Source organism: Oreochromis niloticus, linkage group LG2 (assembly GCF_001858045.2).
Source record: "Oreochromis niloticus isolate F11D_XX linkage group LG2, O_niloticus_UMD_NMBU, whole genome shotgun sequence".
Classification (NCBI taxonomy): Eukaryota; Metazoa; Chordata; class Actinopteri; order Cichliformes; family Cichlidae; genus Oreochromis; species Oreochromis niloticus.
This window is the reverse complement of record NC_031966.2, coordinates 26,745,257-26,765,336: the sequence shown is the minus strand read 5'-3', so window position 1 is coordinate 26,765,336 and position 20,080 is coordinate 26,745,257. Positions and strand designations below refer to the sequence as shown.

Here is a 20,080-nt window from a genome sequence, read left to right as displayed (position 1 = left end):
TTACAAGAAAGACAGAAGTGGTTAGTGACTAGGAGAAATCTGAGACCAGGAGAGGTTGTTCTCATACTTGATGACAGTGCACCAAGAAGTTCCTGGATAATGGGAAAGGTTGAGAGAACAGTTCCTGACTCACATGGACTAATTGTTATGCCTCAGCAGTAACAATTAGGGGCCGGAATGTAAGGGCCATTTATAGTTATTTCATGTGTTATTTTGAAAAGCCTCAAAAGGATATTGTGCCTTTATTGTGAAAAGTTTGTGGAAAATAAACAAGCAGATGGCAGAGTGACAATGGTTTTACCGTCGTTGTTGCACAAACTGACGCGCAAAACAGACTCGTCCATCCAGAGTGTGATTATTATTTTAGATCTAAGTAAAGGAGAGAATGTAACAGACCCAAAAAAAGATTTTAGGTCTGACCAACCGTCTCAGCCGTGGGCAAAAAGATGACAGTCAATAAAATTCTAAAAGATAATTTATTGACAAATAATCAAAAGATAAAACAGTCCAGTGTCCCATTTACGAATCAAGTAAAAACACACAGTCCCAAGGCCAGAGCCAACTATGCCACACTGCCAGTTGCACTCCACGTGTTGACTTCAACAGGGTTAGCAGTTGTCCTCTGAGACCCACCACCCTGCAAGTAGATAGCCAGTAGTCACTCCAGCCTCTGCAACCTTTAGGCTGTGGCATATAACAGGCCCTGGCCTGCACAGAGAGACAAAATGACACATTCACTATAGAATTCATAGCGCAAAACCCATCCATCCCAAACATATCCGATTTCATCACATTACATACCTGCACAGAGAGACAAAATGACACAGCAGTGTTTGTAGTGTGGGCTATAAGTAGACCAGTGTATCAGTGCAATCAATTACACCTGCCTCTAATTAGTCCAACCCCATTCCAGCCATTGGCTTACCAAAAATGTGACACACACACACAACCACTCCCAACCCAGTGCAACTTCACACAATAATATGGAGCCGAATTAACACAGGCACATTAGTCTACCATGTTACAGAGAACACTAAGAAGAAGAAATTAAGATAGCCATTACACCCCGAATTCCTTGTGTTATGTTTGGTGACCCTGGTTTCTATGTTTGCGTATTTCCTGTGTTACTTTGACAGTCCTGTGTTAGTGCATTCTGTTTTTCTTCCTCCCTGTGTCTTGTGTGCGATTAGTTCCAGCTGTGTTCCCTCCTGTTCCTCATTCCCTCATTACCCTCTTGTGTATTTAGCCTTGTCTGTGGTTGGTTTGTCTGAGTTTCCTACCTCTGTTTTATTAGGTTCCAAGTTTCATGCAGTGTTTTGTTTATTTGTTTTATTTTTGTTTTTCCAGTATAGATTTTGTTTGTTCTATTCTAGTTGTTCTTTGCTTTTTGTTTGGGCCTTTTTTTCAGCCAAATAAAAGGCTCGCTTTTTGTTAACATCCATCTCAGCTCCATGTCTGCTTTTGGGTCCGCGTTCACCTCACTCCCTGTCATCTGCCTCTGCAGACGTGACACTTATTGCACATATGTTCAACGTTAAAACAATGGCTGATCTCTCTGTGAAAGATTTGTCTCCAAAAGTGAGATTGACTAATTACTCAGGTAAAAGTAGAGCCCATACTGCACCTTTTTAACACTTAATTACAGTGAATACAATTGTGGCCAGAAGTACTGGCAGTGGCACCACTGTTAAAACAATTTTTAAGATGTATTTGCTGATAAAAGGTTTTGAAACTTATGAATTTCCCATGTTTGTTTGTCAGAACTTCATGAATAAGTTCCCGTAACTTAAGTGAGCTTTACTTTGTAAATGAGTTTGAATATTTTTTTAAGTTTTAGGAACTAATTAGATTTTACAGTGTAGAAAGGTGTAAAGAAAACAACAACTAAAAAATAAACTTTGTGTGACCAAAAACCTTTGTCCACAGCTGTACAGATTTGTTGGAAACAGCTGTTCAATCCATCCTAGGCTGTGTATGAATGAGTAAGGTGAAACTTAAGTCACATGGTTTCTGGGAAATCATGTGGTGTAGCCATTCTACTTTGACTTTCATTTTTATATCACTAATTTGAAACTAATGTTTGATCCTGATAAATTTTATATGACATCTCAGTTATTGGGAGCAGATGGGAGGAGTTTGGGAAGAGCAGAGCAACAAAACTTCTTTGTTGCAAAGTCTGTGTGTTTGTAGTGATGTGGAAGGAGTGTTCTCACACCGGCCTGATTGAAGTACCCAACTTTCACTCAGAAGCAGTTACTGTTTGTGTTGGAGCTAAAACACTTTAAGAATAATATTGGACTAAATTTAGTTTACACTGGATTTTTGACTGCAGGCAATCTGAATGTGATAGCATTTCATGTAGAAATAAGTTCAGGCTTTGAAATACTGCTATTAAATGGTGCAATAAGCAATATTTTTTAATGTAAACACAATGTAGATGAAAATTAGTTCCATGATTTTTGTCGACACATATTCCTCTCCAAACTCATTATTACTGGTTCAGCACTTCATCAGAAAACCAAGCAGAGTTCATGATCCATATAAAGGGGAAATATCTTTTAAATTAATTCTTTAGTGATCATGACAATTTTTTCCTATTAACTGACAACTGGGAGTGATGGAGGACATCACTCATTTGCAACTTGCTTATGCAGAGATCTAAAGCTCCTTATGGTATTATATGACATCCATTTCTTGAGAGCAGCTGGGAGGAGTTTATGAGGGGCAGACCTATCATTAAATATTACTGATCTCTATATAAAGATCAGTGTCTTGTAGGATTCATAAGAAGGCATCTGGATCTACACAAAACAGAGGTGAGTTGATCATTATTTAATATTTCTCTTGTAGAATAGCTCTTTATTGTCACTGTTATAAAAACAATGAAACACAGTTATGTCTGCGTCTGTGTGTAAAGACCTGGTCAAATCTGTGCAGGCATGAGTATTAAAGGAAAAACGTAACTTTTGACCCCTACAGTGAGGGTCTGGGTGCTTGGTTTGGCTCCATTTACACTTTTAGAGGGAACCATCATTTTAAACCAGTTGTAAGTTTTTTTTGTTTTTTTCTGATCGATCACCTCTTCAAGCTAAATTTAACATTTACCTTGAAGAGGTTAAAAATTATGTAAGAAATAAGCTATAGTCTTTACAGCCCTGAGAACTCAGTACATTTAAGCACCAATGAGAAATGCTGAATGAACATTTTAGACGTTGATCTCTAGCTTCAGTGTCAAGGAGCACTGAAGTTGTTATGCCAGCACATAGTGTTGCAGTATTTAGCTAGGACACATCCTGTTGGTTTTTCCTTATCCGTATGTTTGTTCTACCATTACACACCCATACCCATTAAATGTTTGTTTGCTTTTAGTTTAACCACTAAATGACAATGAGGAGTAATGAGGAATAGTTTACAGTAGATGAATTATGAAAATACCAACTATATTTACCACAATACAACACAAATATACTGGACAATTTAAATGCATTAAAAATTATATTTTTAAAGTTTCAAAATTAAAAGTACTCATTCAACAGAAACAAACACCATTTTTATTCTGGATTATCATGGGAGATGTTTAATGTTGAGCTCAGCTGAAATAGTTTTTGTTAATCCAACTCATTAAATGTCAGCCTCATAAAACAGCCACTACAAACATATGATTTTATAGAATATGATGAACAGGAAACATTTTTCTAATCTTCTGTTGTCCAGTTTTGGTGTCACCTGCAGCCTCAGTTTCCTGTTCTTAGCTGAAAGGAGTGGCACCTGGTGCGGTCTTCTGCTGCTGTAAGCCCATCTGCTTCACAGTTGGAAGTGTTGTGCATTCAGAGATGTTTTTCTGCATATCTTTGTAACGAATGGTTGAGTTAAATAGTTTGAGTTGAGCCTTCCTATCAGCTTGAAGCAGTCTACCCATTTTCCTCTGACATCAGCAATCAGAATATCCCAGTAGATCATGCCGCATTCGAAATCAAATAAATTACTTTTCTTATCAATTCTGATGCTCATTTTGAACTTCAGCCGGTCACCCTGACCATGTCAACATGTTTGGCTAAATGTTTTGAGTGGTGTCACATGATTGACTGACCAAATATTTGAATTAACGAGCAGCTGAACGTGTGCACCTGATAAAAAGTCCTATATTTTTGTACTTTCATCTTTGATAACCTGAATGCATATGTGATACACAGACCTGCAGTAAAATGAGAAGCTGATGAGATGGAGGATCACGATATTGCAGCAGCAGAGCAGAACAATGACAGCACAGGAGGAGAGTCTGAAAACACGTCTGAAACTCCTCCCATCAATGAGAGAAGTAATGTGATCATATTATACTGTTATAGTCAGGCCTGTTTAGAGTATGCATCTAATTTGAGTTTAAACACAGTGAAGCATTTACCTCTTTAATTAATTAAATTTAATTTCTTCTTATATTTAGTTACTGTTCAGTAAAATCACAAAGTAATTGTTCACATTGTGGTTTTAGTGATGTCTGTATTGTAACATGTTGTTCTTTTTCTTCAGTGGCTCCTGATCTCACACTTGTACTGATTGGTGACCCAGCTTCCACTGAGATCGGACCAAAGAACATTTTACTTGACCATGACGAGCAAACAAATGTGGAACAGTTTTCATCCAATCTGTATAATCTGTGTGGTCGACACATCTGTGTCATTAACATGCTGGGTCTACAAACAAAGGAAATCCCTTTAAATCAGGGAGTTCATGCCTTTGTCTTACTATTACCCAACACTCTGCATAGCAGCCAGTACAGCTCAGGAGTGGAGTGGTTAGAGAGAACTTTTGGCAGAGGAGCACTTTCTTATTTAATCACAGTGGTGACTCATGAAACAGGTGAAACATGTGAAAGTGCATTAAAAGAGCTGAAAACTAACACAGAGTTCAATCAAACAAGGTACCACACATGTAACAGAAGTATGATGGATGAAAACGAGGTATTAGATTTGTTAGAAAAAATAAACATCATGGTCTCTGAAAATGATCCACAAAGCTACACTGGACTGTGTGCCGAAAACAGAGAACAGGAAGGACACCTGGAGGACAAATCCCACGAAGAAGAAAGGAAAGACTCAGAGTTAAAGACAAATAAAACAGGTACCTCTCTGTCTGTGTTTTAGGAATTTTTCTAACACTGTTGCAATTCTTAAAACAAACTCTCACAGTCAGCATGTTATGACCCCTTTTGCTAGGGGACAGGGAGGAGTAACATACATAAGCCCTCACACAGGAAACTAAATGAAAAAAAGGGGTTTTATTGCAGAAATTCAAACAGAAAACTGACAGGGCCGCGTTTTGCAGGCCACTGGGAAAATATTCAGTACACCATTGATTAATTCAATTCAATTCTATTTTATTTATGTAGCGCCAAATCACAACAAAAGTCGCCTCAAGGCGCTTTATATTGTACAGTAGATAGCACAATAATAAATACAGAGAAAAACCCAACAATCATATGACCCCCTATGAGCAAGCACTTTGGTGACAGTGGGAAGGAAAAACTCCCTTTTAACAGGAAGAAACCTCCGGGAGAACCAGGCTCAGGGAGGGGCGGGGCCATCTGCTGCGACCGGTTGGGGTGAAAGAAGGAAAACAGGATAAAGACATGCTGTGGAAGAGAGACAGAGATTAATAACAGATATGATTCGATGCAGAGAGGTCTATTAACACATACTGAGTGAGAAAGGTGACTGGAAAGGAAAAACTCAATGCATCATGGGAATCCCCGGCAGCCTACGTCTATTGCAGCATAACTAAGGGAGGATTCAGGGTCACCTGATCCAGCCCTAACTATATGCTTTAGCAAAAAGGAAAGTTTTAAGCCTAATCTTGAAAGTGTCTGTCTCCCGAATCCAAACTGGAAGCTGGTTCCACAGAAGAGGGGCCTGAAAACTGAAGGCTCTCCCTCCCATTCTACTTTTAAATACTCTAGGGACAGCAAGTAGGCCTGCAGAGCGAGAGCGAAGTGCACTAATAGGGTGATATGGTACTACAAGGTCATTAAGATAAGATGGGGCCTGATTATTTAAGACCTTGTATGTGAGGAGCAGGATTTTGAATTCAATTCTGGATTTAACAGGAAGCCAATGAAGGGAAGCCAAAACAGGAGAAATATGCTCTCTCTTTCTAGTCCCTGTCAGTACTCTTGCTGCACCATTTTGGATTAGTACACAAGAGAGTGAAAAACTAAAGCTAGCCTCACGGGCAACAACACCAACAACCACCTACTCAAGCTAAGTTCAACCATAACCCGGGGTTAACAAAGTTCAACACCATGAACAGAGTTGGGCGAGCAAAGTTCAAAGACGGAGGCAAGAAGGGCAAACTGCATGTTCAGTCCTAAGCAGCAGCCACTGAGTGAAGGATATATAGCCTTTTGTAGCCACAGATGAGTACAATCAACCACTCATTGCTTCCTGGAGCACCACAGTATCCCAGGCAGCCAATTGTCTGTGAGGGTTGACATACTGCAATCTGCATTCAGGAGGGCACGAGTCTCCAGCTAGCCAATCGTCAGCGAGTCCTGGCACTCTTGGATTTGCTTGAAGAGAAAGGCGGTCTCACTCCCTCCGAGGCCCAGCGCCATAACACCCCTCCCCTTAAATTACAAAACTAGGTTTTGTATACACAATCTTCACAGTTCACAGCAAAAAATAAAACAAGTCATACTCATCACCTGGACAGGCCAATAAATTTTCAGTACCCTTTTTATGCTGAATCTCTAAGTTGTATTCTTGTAATAGGGCCCATCGCACAAGGCGTGGATTGTGGTTAAACATTTGAGCAAGGAATACAAGAGGGTTGCGATCAGTGTTAATGTGTCGTCTGTGTTAATGCATTACGTGCTAACTGGTTGCCCAGAGCTCTGTTGAACATGGCCCTGTTGGTTTTCTGTTTGAAGTTTGCAATAAAATCTTTATTTTATTTAGTGTCTCATGTGAGGTCTTGTGTATGTTACTCCCCCCTGTCCCCTAGCAGAGGGGGTCGTAACATAAGTACACATAAGTACACATAAGTACAATGGACGAAACTGTGAATCTTAATTTTATTAGATATAATTAATGTAGTGACAATATTTATTTATGAGCAGTAATGTTAGAATTAGCTCCTCTAATGTCTGATTATTGTTGAACTCTGTGCTTTGGCAAAATCTGATTTATTTAATGAATCTGGGTTTTTTTTCTGTCTAGATCAGTGGCTCTCAAATTTTTCACAATGAGTACCACCTCATAAAATATATGGCTCTTAAAGTACTACCCTTATGACCGACATTAAATTACAGTAGTATAGGCCTATTTAACACCATATACAGTTTGCACGAGACAATTTTATTTCTTATATGAATGTTAGTTATTTTAACTGTCATAAACAGGATGTGAAAAGTGATAATAATAATAACTGTACAGCATTAAAACATTCACAGAAGGTGGGATATCCAATCTTTAAGTGATGACGTATGAACCCTGCTTCCGGATCCAAACTACTCTGTGTTTATGAAGGCTGTTGTGTTTTTAACATGTTTTAATGCTTTGTATCTTGTTCTGTTTAATCTGAACAAGCCCCTAAAAAAGGCAGTGATCACTGTCGGCCTCTCTCAGTTTTTATTACCATTATTTATTTTAAAGCTCAGTTTTTAAAACCTTACAATGTAACTACAGCCCAGCCCATGCAGCAATAAATGAATGACTAACCTTGTATTGTGGATGGATTATCTCAGTTGTTCTCCTGACTGAAGTTTGGTCCAATTACAGCATCCTGCCATGTGATTGTATTTGTCCCTAACCACTGGAAACTCTTGCGTTAACTTTTTATTGTTAACTTTTTATTGTTTAGTTTTCTGTCTTCATTTATGTTGTACGTTTTCATTTTTCAGAAATCCCTCAATCAGAACACAGTATATTATTTAATCTTAATTTTTTGGGGGAGACTTCCCGCGTACCACTAGAGGGAGCCCACGTACCATCATTGGTACACGTACCACAGTTTGAAAACCACAGATCTAGATAATATTAAAAGCAGAGTTCTGTTGGTTTAAGTAGGATCAGTTGTTCCAGCTCCTATGCAGATTTGAATTATTTGTTTCTAAGGCTATCTGACCGCAGTTGCACTTTTACATTATTCAACTATAACTGAGCAAAAGTCATATGTTAGCTAAACATAAAGTCCTCTGTATGATGATCTTCAAACATACTTCTTTTGCTCCATGGATGTGTCTTCCCTTCCCTGTTTTTTTCTTTCTTGCCTGCTTTCTCTAACTTTGATACCATCTCTGTCCCTCAGTTATTCTGTGGTACAGCTCAGATGGAGGCCAGGATTCATTCAGAGGAGAGCCACAAAATACTCCATTATATAAACCTCAAATAAATTGTATTATAGCTGACCTTTATACTGTGCAGAAGAACACAGAATATCATTATGTTGACTCATTAGTGTGTTGAAGTTATCACACTAGGTTCATTTCTAGTTACCAAAACAGAAACTGGTTCCCTTGATCCTGCATTGTAAAACAGATATTTTCTTTGCAGAAGAAGAAGATGAGGAGGAGGATACAAATGAAATCAAGGTAAATGTAATTTTTTTGTTTTAAAAAATGTTCATCATTGCACACCAACATTTACTTTCTAAAATGAATATCAGATATATGAAAGAGACACTGGAATTGTGTATTAACTGGTCATAAGATGTGAGCCTGTGAGAAATGTGTGAAAAAAGACATTAACAGCTGGGTCATCTGTATTTGGACTACTACGATGAACATCACGGTCTTTCATTATCTCAGCCCAGACAGTCACAAGTTGACTGCTAGACTGTAAGAGATATTTAAAAGGTTGAGCTGAGCATTTTGGCCATTTCATGAGTGAGGGGAGACCCTGAGTCTAAGTAAGGACACTTTTATAAAACAAGGTAGCCACAAGCTAAAACATATCTTGCTTAATCATTTTTTTACTTTATGTGGGACAAAGACTTGAAATGAACCATAAACACAAACCAACAACATTTACTGTGAACATAAACTGAGTGAACGGCAGAGTCATTTCACCTTCTGATTGACATTTGGAGAAGGGAAGTGGAAAAATGTTTTAAGTCTTTGCTATCTTACAGTTTAGTCCGTTTCATCTTTAGTCTACATCAGTGGTTCTCAGCTAACAAACAAATGACAGTATTTGTTTCTCAGAATGAAGAAGGCACTGATGTCAAACAATCAGAGAGTACTGATGACAGCACAGCATTAAGAGAAGAACCCGAAATCAAGTCTCCAGCGTGGTCCCCAAACAAACAGAAAGGTAACGTGTTCATTTTGTGTTCATTTACACAGTAACTTATATAGTGACAGTTTCAGAATTCATAAATTAAAGTGTGATGTTTGTATGTTGTGACCCTGGAGCAGAAGAGACTGATGCTGATGAAGCGATCATTAGTAAAAGCAACAAATATATGTTTAGAAACTCTGAAGAGGGTGATACAGAAAATTACACTAGTGTGATATGTCAGACTGTTTCACCTAACACCACAGAGCATGAGCTATACTTCATACGCCTCTGTTTCTAATGCTTTTCTGCAAAATCTGGATCACTACAAATGTACACTCTTGTTGAAGTGTGCATGTTTAAATTACCACCAAACTTTGGCTATAACTGTAATATAATACATTTGCAGTTAAATAGCACCTTTCCAGTCTTACTGACATGCAGATGTATTTTTATATTCATAAACTGATGATCTTAAAGTGAGTGTTGCTAAAACAATCGAAAGGTACAATCCCATTCTACAAAAGCAGGCACACTGTGGGAAATGGAATTAAAAACAGAACGCAATGATTTTTAAATCTTAGACAATCATATTTTATTCACAATAAAACAAAGATGTTGTATCACATGTTTAAACTGAGAAAATGTACTTTTAAAATATAATTTTCAGATTACAAATAAGATCATCATTATTATTCAGAAAGTGGGGACAATGTGTTCCTTTAACAATAGTCTATAAAAGTCCAGGATCTGATCTGCTGGACTTTTGGGAAAGTAATGTCATCCAGTTCTTGTCCGGCATATGATTCTATCTGCTTTTCCACTTTGGCTTCATTTTAAATTAACTTTGGCTCAGCAAAGACTGTTTGTGCATTGTGTTCACATAGATTTAGAAAAAGCAGCTGGAGTGCCAGAAAAATACCATAAAACAGAAATTTACCATCATGTAAAAATGCAAAGCATCACGAATTGCAAAAAATACTTAAATATCAAATATATCAAATACACTGACAATATAAATGCAAAATACAATATTTAAGCACAATTTACTAACATGTACTGATAAGTACACAAGTGCCACCCGCGACCCTTTGCCGCATGTCTCCCCCTCCGCTTTATTATAAGTCTTCACAAAACTTGAAATTGTTTGCAGCTTCTATTACTTCTATAAAAATTGAACGTGCTCTATTCCAAATAGCTTTTAATGAGCCATACAAATAAAACAGAATAAAAATCAAAAACATCTAGCAATTAAACTAAACTTAGAGTTACACTGATTATGGCAAATCCCCCTGCTGCTGCAGACATCTAAAGATCTTTGGACACTTTAAACAGCAGAGTTATGCTTCCATCCAAGTCCAGATGACAGCAGGTACAGTTCATGTCTTTTGTGAAACACAATGAAACACTTGCCCACCCTCGGCTGTTTGAAATGTGCTAAATAAATAAATTTGACCTTGACCTTGACCCTCAAGGAAAAGTCACCAAGACCATTATGGTCTTCTTATCCCTGCTGATTGGAATTTTCCAGAGAATATCAGAAAAGGCATGTTTGCCAATGGCATCCATTGTCTTCAGATTAGAGCAAGTTCAGACAAATTTTGTTATAAGGGTAAGATTGACTGTCCGCCACCTGCTAGAAGTGTTGTTCTACCCTTTTTCATCTTTTGCTTGAATTTACTTAACAGGATCAACAGTCAATAGTAATTCTTAATTAAACACGGATTCCACTATAAAGCATCTTCCTCACATACTATCAATAAAAGTAGCAAAATAGTTGGAATTTGCAAAGAGCATGCTAATGGTGGGAGTCTGCATTTTATTCCTGCACCAATGTGTATGACCGAAGTGATTAGATTTGACTGATAACTCAAAATTTTTACATTTTTAATATCTAAAAATCATTAATCTATGTATTTGTGGCCTGCAGAGAGGTGGCTCATCTTAAACTCAAGACAAACACTGTAGTCTGGAATCCCCAATTCAAGTGCTGTTACAACCAGCTTTATTGACTATACAAAAAAAAGTAAATAATTATCAAATAAGCATCCTCCAGGAATTAAGTTAGAAAACAAGGGGACAGAGCACAATGTAAAGTACTATTAAATCACTATTCACCCTATCTCAGTGATCACACTCCAAAACCACAACACAGTGCTTCAGAAGCTCTGTGTCAAGGCTTGGTTTGTCTGGCTATGGTCATGTGATCAAAGTGAATTGTTTGCTGGATTTTTGGTGTATTTTGGTGTTTTACAAGTACAGGTAGGGTACACAATGACAAGGAAAGTTTATTCCTTAAAATTATTTATTAATAGAGTCCTGCTGAAATCTGTCAGCACGACTCTTTGGACTTGTAACTTGTTCTGTAATTTTACAGATTTATTTCTTACAATACAGGTAAAAAAGACTGTAGTTTTTTTTGCTTTTTTTTTTTTAACTGCACCTGTAAAAAATGAAATTTCTATAGTAGAAAGAGAGAAACTGAAACTTTTCGTTATGTGTGGCTTACTTTTTGTAGTATGAATAGCCATGAGGGAGATTTTTGTCAGTAGGCTAAAAGCTATAAAATTGAAAATACAGGTCCAAAATTTATGCTTGTGCTTGTTTGTGGTGAGCAGCAGATCAAAAAAAGTCAAGAATTATAAATGGCTTCATGCACACATTCAGGCCTGTGAGACTCATTTAGACACTCTAGATGCAGACATTTCTGCATCTCTGCCATCCAATGACATTTTGTATGTAGTTTATTTTATATGATTTTCAAGAGTGAACTATAAATTTAGTCTTTTACAAGGAAACAATTTTTTATTCAGCGTTTTCATAAAAGCTTGATTTCTATGCATTTACTACTACTAGGGAGAACACACATGAAGTTTAAAGCCTGGACAAGTTTGAAATCTTTTGTCCTCCACAGTGGAAAATGGCTTAAAAAAATTGAGCAGGTTGGAAATATTTATATGCGTTTGTATATTAGAGTTATAAGAACTTCTTGTGCTGTGTGGGTGGTTGAAGTTGTTATGTGTCAGGTTTCGGCATTGTGCAGGCAGGAGTTGGACCCAAAATGCAGGCTCTCAGACATGAGGGGTGAACTCAAAATTACAGCTTTATTTAAGAATAAACTAAACTCACAGGAACACAAGGAACTAGACTCAAGGGAGTAACTAAAGACCAACAATGAGAACATAATTCACAATACAAAGTGACAAAAAACACAGGAAACTAAAAAAAAAAAAAGTCAAGAACCCAGGTCCCTGACATTATGAGCCTGTCCTTTAACTACTGATCAAAAGCTTTGAAAATGAGCATAGCCAAGATTTTTCCACTCACAAAGGGGTTTTAAAAAAAAAGAGAAAGAAATAATAAAAAAAAGAAAACCTGGTTTATATATTAACAGGAATAAGTAAAAATTGGTTAACGAAAGCATTTTTCAAGTGTTCCTTTATTTAAAAATGGTCACCACAGCTGGGTTTTGGGTCTCCTAGTCTCAAACCACAGATCTTTTGTGTTTTTAGTGAATGTGTTAACCACTGCAATGTGGAGTCAAAACAAAAAGAAAAACAAAGTTTGACAGGTTGTGCAGCAAAAACTGTATTGCTTCTATCACACATTGATTTGGCCTTTTGGTTCTATTTTAAACTCCAGGAACCTCTGATGCGGACTTGAACGTAAATAAGAAAAACACCAGTGGAAACATGCACAAGGTAAGAAAAATATTATCAAATAATTAATTTACTTTACCACACTGTAAAACTATAAATTCGTTACATAAATTTAATTTCTTATTTGCTGCAGTCAAGGAATGACTCTGAAGTTAACAAGAAGGAGTCATGTGAAAAGGAAACTGAAAAACTGTTTGACAGACTTCACATTCAAGAAAATCTTCAAAGGAAGTTTGTACCAGGAGATTTTCTTCAGATACATCCACCTGTGAAACAGCACCATGTCACATCTGAGAGAGATCTAACATATACTTTTCTTCACAGGCTGATGATGTTAGATTACAGGGCCAGATATGTTCGTGTGAAATCAGAGAGTCCTGAGGGGACACATCCAAAGTCTGTTCAAGTGATTGATATCACTAAGAAAGATTTCATTAATTTGGATGCTTTATTAAGCATGAGTGCAGACACGCTTCAGTCAGAACAGACTCATTTGCATCCAATGGATATTCAGATGGCAGTATTTCACTGCTCAGACAGCTTCCTTAAACAGATGATGATTACAAAGCTCTCTCAGTGTCAGTATGCCTTACCTTTGCTTGTTCCTGACCCAGTCACTATGGAGATCGAGTGTCCTCTGTGGACTTTCAGACAAATAACAAAAACCTGGAAGGTAACTGAAATCAAAGATGGCTCAAACATCGTCACTATGAAGAGTGTTCCGGTGTACAAAGCTCAGACACCCCTGGTGTCATTTTTCCGCCTGGGTTCTCTGTCAGTGTCTAAATCTCAGCTGATGAACACTTTGATCAACGACCGTCACAGCACCTTCTTCCACAGAAACTGTCCAGGAAGCACCAAGTCTCGATATCTGATGGATGGTGTGGCAGAGATCGCCTGGTACTGTCCTGCTGGAAAACCCAATGATGCCTTCAATGACTGCATTGCCTTTTGTAATCTTCATGGTGATGCTCTGTCGACTGAAAGACAGCGCAACATACTGATTGAAAAATCTTTAGTCACAGTTGTTCTTGTTCCATCTTTGCAAAAAGATGAAAGCTTCTCAATTATAACAGCTCTTTTTGAGTCTCAAAACCATTTCATTTTTCTCACTGTTGATGACGACCGTGATCTTTTTAAGACAACAACTGGACAATACATCATGGGTCTCAAAGGCAAAAGCCAGTCAGATATATCTGAAGAACTGAAAGAAATCATTCGAGAGGTTTTGTCATCTGTAGATGGTTCAAACTTGAAATCATCTTTCCAGCTTGAAACCATGGCTGAGCTCTCTGAAATCAGAGTGGATGAAAGTGACCCAGCCTGTCAAAGAGGGAAATCTGCTGCTATGATCATAGTGGATATTCTTTCAAAGGATAACATGAATGTTTCAAAGCTTAAAGATGAATTCCTTCCTTATCGAGGTGATCTGTGGCATCAGTGGAGCAAAATACACAAAGAACTGTATCATCTCAGAGGAGACATCGAAAAGGAGAAATGTAAAAAGGAACAAGAACTGATGAACATACGTCAGAAACAATGTGCTGCTTCATTCAGTAAACTCATGGAGTTGTTCATTGTAAGTCTCTCATGTTTTTCACCAACAGACAAACAGTATTTCCTGAAATGGATTCAAATCTTAATGGATGATCTCTCCACAGATGATGTTTCCTCAGTTCTCCAAAGCTATGATGAAAAGTGGTCTGAGGTATTGGCTTTGAAGAACAAACACAACAAATCACATCTGTTAGTAAAGAAACAAACTGAGCTTGAAGACATTTCTAGGAAACTGCAGTCTGCAACTTTTGGTTTGGAGCACATCTTCAGAGAAATGGGACAGATCTATGAAGCTCATAGAGCAATAGAAGGAGAGAGCAGACACACTGACTGGTCTAAATACCCTGAGCTGGCTGCACAGCTGATGATATCAGGACACCCGATGGAGCTGATGGATGGTGATGCAGGTCACGTGCCTTTAACATGGATCTCCAGCCTTTTAGAGGAAGTCATCAAGAAACTGGGGGACCAGAGAGTTTTTGTGTTGTCAGTTTTGGGCATACAAAGCAGTGGAAAATCAACAATGCTGAACACCATGTTTGGGTTGCAGTTTGCAGTGAGTGCAGGCAGGTGCACCAAAGGTGCTTTCATGCAGCTGGTCAAAGTATCAGAGGAGATGAAGAAAGACTTGAAGTTTGACTATCTTCTAGTGGTGGACACTGAAGGACTGCGTGCTCTCGAGCTGGAAGGTAACACCACTTATCACCATGACAACGAACTGGCAACATTTGTTGTTGGTCTGGGAAACCTGACACTGATCAACATCTTTGGAGAGAATCCATCTGAGATGCAGGACATCCTGCAGATTGTTGTTCAGGCTTTCATGAGGATGAAGAAAGTTAAACTTTCTCCCAGTTGTGTGTTTGTTCATCAGAATGTTACAGATGTTGCAGCAGTAGAGAAAAATATGGAAGGAAAGAGACGCCTGCAAGAAAAACTGGACCAGATGGCCAAACTAGCAGCTGAAGAGGAGGTCTGCAGTGCAGAGTGCTTCAGTGATGTCATTAAGTTTGATGTCCGAAAAGATGTGAAATACTGTGCCCAGCTGTGGGAGGGCAGTCCACCCATGGCTCCTCCTAATCCAGGTTACAGTGAGAGCATCCAAGAAGTGAAGAACATCATCCTCTCTAAAGCTTCAAAGTCTGATGGGATCACTCTCTCACAGTTCAAAACCAAAATTCAGGACCTGTGGCGTGCCCTCCTCAATGAAAACTTTGTTTTCAGTTTTAAAAACACACTTGAAATTGCAGCATACAGAAAATTGGAGATCCAATATGGAAACTGGACCTGGGACCTCAGGAGCAACATGTTGACCATTGAAAATCAGCTTTATAACAGAATTGAAAATGGAAATCTTGACAAGGTGAAAGTGAGTAACCTTACAAAAAAAACAAGCAAGACATATGAAGAAATAAAAACAGCAATGAAAAAGTATTTTGAGGAAAACAGAGAAAAAGAATTTTTGGCTCAGTGGAGAGGCCGATTTGAAACCAAAATCAAAGAGTTTCATGATGAACAGGTGAGCACAGTGAAAAGAAAACTGGATGAAGTTATTCAACAAAAGAAGGCTCGTAAAAAGCTGGATGATAAGAAGAAAGAGTTTGAGGACAAGCTGCTACAGAAGAGCAAAGAGCTCGCTCAGCAGCTGAAGGATAAGGCCAAAGATGAAGAAGAGCTTAAAAACGAGTTCAACCGTGTTTGGAGTGACTGGGTCACTGAAATGACAGCAGATATAAAACCTGTTGAAGACATCGACCTGACAGAAGATCAGTTTAAAATCCTTCAAGAACTTGGTTCTGAACATATTCTTATAAATGAATCCAAAACAAGTGGCAGTTACAAGAAAATATCCAGTGTTGGTGATTATTCAGATTATGTCATCCTTCAAAAAAAAAATGACACAAGTGAAAGTGAACCAACTCAAGATATTGTGCCGGATGACAGTCACACAAGTAAACTCGGCACATATGTTACAAAACCTGTCTCAAACTTTTGGAAGTATACCAAAACAGTTTTTGGATACAAATCAAACACAAAACAAATACAAGATAAATCACAGAGTGCTTTACCATTTCATGAACAGCAGCAGATCAGACTGCTCATTGACAAAGCTGTAAAACTGTCCCTTAATTCAATCAGAAGCAAACCTGTGGCTACAAGAGGCTACACATCAGCTTACTTGCAGGAAGCGGCAAAAATAGTAAAAGAAAAAGTGGAGAAATTTCAGTCACAGAGTAAACGTACTTTGAAGAAGGACTTTACAGTCGATCTCTTACTGTATGTTTTCTATAAAGCAGAGGTTTTGCTTCTAGACTCCCATGAGAAATTCAAAATGAAGCATGATGCACTCACTTATTTACAAAGCAAGAAAACACAGTATTACAATGTTTTTAGAAGCTTTTGCAAAGGAAACTTATCTGCTGTTGTGCTCGCAGAACTGATCTGTGAAAAGCTGAAAGCTTCCACTGTTGAGGCTGTCTGTAACAAGACTGCCATTGGTCTGGCTGGAGAGATGAGGTGTAATTTCCCAGCATTCAATGGGAACAGGCTGAACTTGGAGAAACATGTGCTGAAGTCACTCGCTGAGAATGAAAACTTTGATGATTTCATCACCTATATCAGAAAGCCAAGGAAACAAACAAAAGCTTTTATAAAAGCAGAAGTACAGAAATACATTTTCACAGATTGCAGACATGAAACTGTGAATATACTCAAAAAAAATGTTCATGACATTAACATGATGGTGAGTCAAGCTTTATCTACAGCAACACAGAAAGTGCAAACTCAGAGAGGAGACATAAACATGTGGCTGAAGGAATTTTCTAGTTTGCTAAAAGATGAGTTAACTTTTGATACAATTTCTTCTCAAAACTTCAGTGACATCAATAATTTAGATTTCTTTATGGAAGCAATAAAGAAAGAATTTACATGCATAATTCATGAGATAAGCAGCCTCTCATTGGAAAAACTGAAGGAATCCAGGCTGAAGCCTGATGAAATCCTCATTGATCAGCTGTGTAATTGTTGCTGGGTGACATGTCCCTTCTGTGCAGCTGTTTGTACTAACACCATTGGGGATCACAGTGATGCTGACCACAGTGTCCCTTTTCATCGACCCTCTGGAATCAAAGGATGGCACTATAGAGGCACAGTTGAATTCAGCATCAATTTCTGCACAACAAACGTTGCAAGTGATAGCAGTTTTTACCCTCGTCATGATTCAGAGGAAACTGTTCCCTATAAACTGTACAGAACTGCTGGTCCAAAGTATGCTGACTGGAAAATCACCTATGATGAGTCTAAACTGGTGTACTGGAAATGGTTTGTGTGTCGATTTCAAAAGAAACTGGAAGAGCACTACAATTATAAATTCCAGGGCAGAGGAGAGATTCCCAGTGAGTGGAAAACAATCTCTAAATGCAAAGCCATTAGAAGTCTGGACGAAATGTGCGAATGAGTCAAAGAAACAACGTTCTTCGGTTTACATATCTTACATAATGACAGAAAGAAAGATTTAGAGATTCAAGTAAAATAGCAGAATCTTTTTAGAAATGACAGGATTATTGCAACATAGTTGCACATAATTCTAACAATTAAAGAGAATCACAGCATGTGAGATTAGACTCTTACTATGTAATAATGATTGAACAATTAAAAGTAACTCTTATTGAAATGTAGCTTTTGTAATAAAACCTTTTTGTGTGTATTTTGCGCTTACATTGAACAAATACATTCATTTTACTTTATCTTTTTTTTTGCTGAAAGTTGTCGTAGATAAAGTTAAATTAGAATTATTTAATCAACTGTGTCCAGTAATATAATCTGAATCATCTGAATTTGTCTCATGTGTTAATATTCTGTATATTTTGTAATTTTATTTTATTGTCTTCTGTTGAACAACTTCCAGTTTATCACCTTTGTATATTAATCAAGTTTTCTAATTACAGTTTAAAGGAAATGAGAGAGATGACACATGAATATCCACTGACAGATTTAGGTCTCATGAGATTTGTTTACTTGGTTACAATAAATTTAGAAAAATTTAGAAATTTAGATTTTTTGTTTTGAACATTGTCTAACTTTTGTTTTCATGATGATATCTTTTTAGACCATTTATTTAGTATCAAAATAAAAAAAAATATTTGAGATGAAGATTGCTGTTATCAGTGTGCAAATGTATTTTTATAAAATAAATATATGGTGACTACTATAACCTCAGTTCTTTGAAAAGCATAACTATTGGAAGTCCCCTTTGGCATAAAAGACAGATCAGTCACTCCAGTCTGCAGCTTTACTTCCTCAGCGCTCCTGCTCAGGCCAGGTACCAGTTACAGCTTTCCTTTCAAAAACCATTTCTAATAATAACTGTACCCAAGAGGACACCAACAATGAACACTTTGGGGTCTCTCCAGTGACAGAAAGCCAGCAGTTAAAGAATGTTGCAGCAGCAGAGAATGGAGAACACCATCTTTGTCCAAAAACCTTTTATGTTTTTATTTTTAGCAGTCTCTTTTTTCTCTGCAAAATGATTACCAAGTTAGCCTTTTCTGTTGATACAACATACCTCCTTTGGTTGGAATCGGTGCTTAAACAATAGCAAACACAAACTTTGTACTAAAACCTCTCATGTTTATCTGGAGGGTTTTTTGTAAAAAGAGAACAATGTTAGCCTTTTCTGCAGCTATAGGCATATATGGTATCATTCTATCAAATAAGAACACAGCCGCATGTGACTACGAGGGTGTTTGCTTGTTCACCTTATGTGCATTCATTTAATTACGTGGTTAGCCTACTCAACGTAAATTACACAGAAACAACATTAAGCTACTCGCCCAGAGAAGAACGGCTCCTGCTGCCATCATCATCCGTCATCATTTCTGCTACACTGGCAGGGCTAGGGGCCAGGACTCTACTCTTCGGGTTCTTGGGGGATGTTGCTAACTCCGGGTCTTGCAGCAAACTATCAAATACGGTGCATTTCTCGGCTTTTGAAAAGCAGAGAAGGTTTTTTTAAAAGCTTTCAGTGATACTGTGCAAAGGAGGTATCACCTTACAGTTTTTCTCAGTTGCTTTGGTGCATTTCTCACAACAGAATTGATCTCTGCACCACTACTAAGGCTTTTCTCAAAACAATTAGTGCAAACTGCAAAACATGGTGGATAACTTGCAAAAGTGAGTCACTTCATCAAAAAGAAAAGTCAGTTGTTCAAAAGCAAGTCAGTTGCCCAAAATAAGTAGTCAATGCTTCAAAAGCAAGTCCCTTAATCAAAACAGATAATATATTCATCAAAAGCAAGTACTTATATCAATCAAAGTGTCTGGGCTGTCACAATTACAAGTCAGTACACCAGCACCTTTGGTCACAAAATCAAATGGTTTGAACATGTTCTCATTGTGACGGATTTCTTTGTAGGTGCTTCCCAATGACATGTCAAGTCTGAAAACCATAAATTGTAAAGGAAACTCAAGACACTTCATATGCACTCTTGATAATATTCAATTGAAACTGTGCACAGCATTGTGCAACTGGGGAAATACAGTAAATCAAACATTTTACAGCAAACATAAACTCACTTAGACAGTAAACCTTACTGC

General features: G+C 37.7%; 1 long non-coding RNA gene across 1 annotated transcript; it reads left to right on the top strand.

Moving 5' to 3' along the window:
* The first annotated feature begins 2,712 nt into the window (after positions 1-2,712).
* LOC102078021 (interferon-induced very large GTPase 1) lies at positions 2,713-18,698 on the top strand. Its single transcript, XR_002064478.2, has 7 exons — positions 2,713-2,816; positions 4,194-4,318; positions 4,528-5,118; positions 8,547-8,584; positions 9,197-9,305; positions 12,912-12,970; positions 13,062-18,698. It is a non-coding gene; the product is annotated as an interferon-induced very large GTPase 1 (long non-coding RNA).
* The last annotated feature ends 1,382 nt before the right edge of the window (positions 18,699-20,080 follow it).